The sequence below is a fragment of the Berghia stephanieae genome, chromosome 7 (assembly GCF_034508935.2).
Source record: "Berghia stephanieae isolate SIO BIC M18660-M18661 chromosome 7, UCSD_Bste_1.3, whole genome shotgun sequence".
In the NCBI taxonomy this organism is placed as follows: Eukaryota; Metazoa; Mollusca; class Gastropoda; order Nudibranchia; family Aeolidiidae; genus Berghia; species Berghia stephanieae.
Genome location: NC_088366.1, coordinates 64326199 through 64330725, shown reverse-complemented (window position 1 = coordinate 64330725; position 4527 = coordinate 64326199). Strand labels below are relative to the sequence as shown.

Below are 4527 nucleotides of genomic sequence, written 5' to 3'. Positions count from 1 at the left end.
GGGAGGGGGGGGGGGGATGCGTGGGAGGGGGGGGGGGGGTTGTAAAGATAATAATGATGATAATGATCATTTGCAAACCATCTTAAATATTTTGATTGCGGTTTCGCACAAACACACCCACTTGCACCACAGCCCCCAATGCAAATCTCCCCCCCCCCCCCATTCCCCCACCCCCAATCTCCACCTTTCTAGAAAATAAACACCGCCGAGTTCGCCCCCTTCTCGAATCGTCTCCATTCTAACTCACCCTCTCATCGGCCCCGAGTTTACCCCATTCAAAAGAGTACTCACCCTCAACCTCATCGTCGCGGCGACGGGACGGGCAAGGCAGGGCAGGACAGGACATCCACACACACACAAGCCTCTCAAACAACCCCCTTGTTTTCAATGCCAAACCGCCTGGACTTTTCCGATCAATTTTGATCTCTCGTGTAGTTAGTTAGTTTACAGTTTAAGAACATTCTTATTGTGTGTTTTAAATGTTACTCACACTGCCATAACTTATTATTTTCCTGTGTAATTGTTTAGTTATACAGCCGTTTGCACAAGCCTTGTTTTTAATTTTTTTCAAAGTGAAACCAACTGGACTTTATCGATCAATATTGATCTCCACGTGTAGTTTATATTTTACACACATTCTTATCATGTGTGTTTAAAGGTTTCTAAATCTACGTCCTATTCGTAAATAAACCTTGTCTTGTGTTTACATTTTGATTCGGACTCACCGCTGCTTTGGAATATTAAATGTTTACAAGGTAAGATAAGATATGATAAAATTAGTAATTAGATAAGATATGATTTAATAGATAGTATGCGATTGGCTAAGAAGCTCACAATATTGCCATTCGCAAGTATAGCGGACTAATATACAAAATTGTGTGTAACCTTGAATGTTTATTGTGTGGTTAATAGATAGTATGCGCTTGGCTAAGAAGCTCACAACATTACCATCCGGAAGTATAACGGACAAACCAACAAAACTGTGTGTAACCTTGAACGTTTATAGTGTGGTTAATACAGTTTAATGAGAATTGCTCATAAACGCGGATGGCAAAAAACAATAACAAAGACCTGAGTGACGTCATCTTCGAACTATCTATAACGGACTAACACACAAAACTGTGTGTAACCTTGAACGTTTACAGCCTGGTTCAGACAGTTTAATGAGAATTGCTCATAAACGCGGATGGCAAAAAACAATAACAAAGCTGAGTGACGTCAACTTCATACTATCTATTATCACTTGGACAGTAAGTTTTAACAGTGGCAAGGTATAATGACGCACACAAATACATCCGGCACAAACACTCATACACTAAACCAAACATACATATCAACACAATCACAGACACAGAGACAAATACACACACACACATACACATACATACACAAGATACAAGGTTACAAAAACATTAAACACACAAATTCTAACATAAACAAATAATTAACAGGTAGAAACCACGCCTCTCGGACAATCGTCATAATGTAAACAATGGCAGTGATTGGTAGACACAGCAAACTACACAGGTTTTACTATCGATGGTATGTATTTAAGTAAAATATCCACTGTTCAACCGCTTGATCAGTAGAACTAGCACAGAAAACTATGTATAAATGTAACCGTTTAAAATCTGATCGAGAAAATTGTGTGATAACTAGTCACCCATTTGACGGTATAAAAACAATAACAATGATCAGAGAGAGAGGGCGATTTCATTCACGTGACTGTTTATAAACAAACAAATATGTTTGTCCGAGCACGTGTGAGGGTGTGTCACAAATTTTAAGTTTTGATTGGTCAAAAATCTACTGGTTAATACAGAGTTAATAGAAGGAAACACAAAATTGACGTCACCTCTGCTCACTAAACAGTTTTAACCAGACTATAATATAAACCTTCAAGAATACACATAACTTTGTGTGTTGGTTTGTTATACTTCCGGATGGCAATGTTATGAGTTTTTTAGCCAAGCGCATACTAACTATAACGGCCAACACACAAAACTACGTGTAACTCTAAACGTTTATAGTCTGGTTAATAAATGAGAATTACTCATAAACATGGGTGGCAAAAAACAATAGCAAAAAAGACCAGAGTGACGTCATCTTTGTTCTATCTATAGATAGTATTTAGTATGCGCCTGGCTAAGAAACTTATAAAATTGCCATCCGGAAGTATAACGGACCAACACACAAAACTATGTGTAATCCTAAACGTTTATTGTCCAATTAATACAGTTTAGTGAGAATCACTCACAAACATGGATGGCAAAAAAACAATAACAAAGGCTTGAGTGACGTCATCTTCGTTCTATCTATAACTTCTTACGGTAAAAACAAAGATTTTTGTCCAAATTTTGTTATACAAATAAATAAATAAATAAATATTGAGCTTTTATATAGCGCAATATACACTAAATGTGCTCAAAGCGCTTTACAAGGGGCCCCTGACAAACAGCAACGCGTAACATGTAGAACGAAACATGACGCCTGTTAGGCGAAATTACAATTTTTCGGACAAAGACAACGCTGTTAACGGCCATGGTACTCATTTTACACCTGAGTACGGGGAGAGAATGTGAGTAAAGAGCCTTTTCCAAGGACTCAACTATGCCCCGAGCGAGGCTCGAACCCAGGACCTTCCGATCCGAAAGCGAGTGTCATACCACAAGACCACATAGCCGCACAAAGCAAATCTGAAAAAGAAAAAAGTTTATTGAATCGTAACGAATAATAACAATATGACGACTTCCCCATTGTTGGTGAGGAGACATAATACCATTCTGACACGATCGGTCACATATTTCCATTTGTTTTCCGTGTCGTGTCGCTTTGTATCCGGATAATAATGTTATACAAACCGTCGTTATATCCGGAGATCTCATATTTCAGTCTGAAAGTTTTACAAGAAACGACATAGTCTAGAAAGCTGGAGAAAGATTCTATGGGCGCGCCGTGAGGATACAATTGTAGTCTCCCCTTTCTTGTGACAATATAATTTATTACCGTGGAATGACAAAAAGTCGTTATATATTATTATTATAGATAGTATGCACTTGGCAAAGAAGCTCATAACATTGCCATCCGGAAGTATAACGGACCAACACAAAACTGTGTGTATCCATGAACGTTTATAGTCAGGTTAATACAGTTCAGTGAGCATTACTCATAAACGCGGATGGCAAAAAAACAATAACAAAGACCTGAGTGACGTCATCTTCGAACTATATATATAGATGAAGGCTTGTTTTCCAAAACTCGTTAATCCTTTCCTTACCAACTGCAGGAATATCGTCACATTCGTTACGATACAACCAACATTTTTTATTATTCAAATTTGTTGAACAGTGTGTTGTAGAGCATGTTTTGCTAAAGAAATTTTGTATCGCAAGAACTTTACTACTATTTGGTTTGAGTGATAAAAAATATATTTTTGTGTTAGTTGGGTGTGAAGTTTTGGGGAAAATCCTTGAAATGGCTGGTAAGGAGAGGGTTAATTCGATGTTTCTAATTTTTGAGATTTTCCATCCACGAGATTAAATTGAAACGTAGATACATTTTATTTTAAGCATAATTTGCCACAAGAAATGGAAATGCCCCAGATTTGCGTGAATTTGAAGTTTAATCATCTCCTTACCGATCATTTCCAGTATTTTCCCAAAAATCACAGGCTTAAGCAGCAGAAAAAATGATTTTTTAAACTCAAACAAGCTCTCTACAAAACAACATCAGATTCTTATTAATCAAACAAAGATCATTCTTCAAAGTTTGTGATGTACAAAATAAATCTGAATAAGAAAAATGTAAATTGTGTCGTAACAAATGTGACGATTTTGCTGTAGGTGGTAAGGAGAGGGTTAAATATGATAAATAATTTCTAGACCGAATAAGAAATTTTAGGGGAAATAATCCTCATTAGCTTAAAATAAGTAAAAACGGAGTTAGGGTGTTTTGGAAAACCATTCTTTATAATATATATATATATGTGTGTTTGTGTGTGTGTGTGTGTGTGTGTGTGTGTGTGTATAGATAGTTCGAAGATGACGTCACTCAGGTCACTGTTATTGTTTTTTGCCATCCGCGTTTATGAGTAATGCTCACTGAACTGTATTAACCAGACTATAAACGATCATGGTTACACACAGTTTTGTGTGTTGGTCCGTTATACTTCCGGATGGCAATGTTGTGAGCTTCTTAGCCAAGCGCATACTACCTAAATATTATATATATATATATATATATATATATATATATTATATTATATATATATACATACATAATTACTGACAAATCGTCTCAAAACGGTATATTGTTGGTATGAACTAGATGCCAAAAAAAAGAATAATTTTAAGTTTTAAAATGGTCAGAAATAATTTTTTTTTAAAAGCGTGTTGTTATCAGTTTCAGAAAATAAATTCGTTCTCTTCAACAACACACCAAAATCTTACCGAAGTCCAAATATTTTGGGCTTTAAATTCAATATACAGCATGGAAATCACCCATTGAAATATGAGGCGATGGGTTCAT

General features: G+C 36.4%; 1 protein-coding gene across 1 annotated transcript in view; it reads left to right on the top strand.

Moving 5' to 3' along the window:
• Nucleotides 1–304: 304 nt before the first annotated feature.
• LOC144977647 (uncharacterized) overlaps nucleotides 305–4527 on the top strand; it is a 439534-nt gene continuing 435311 nt past the window's right edge. The window contains exon 1 of the mRNA XM_078923066.1: nucleotides 305–755. The gene's annotated coding sequence lies outside the window, so the exon portion shown is untranslated. The remainder of the gene's footprint in view (nucleotides 756–4527) is intronic.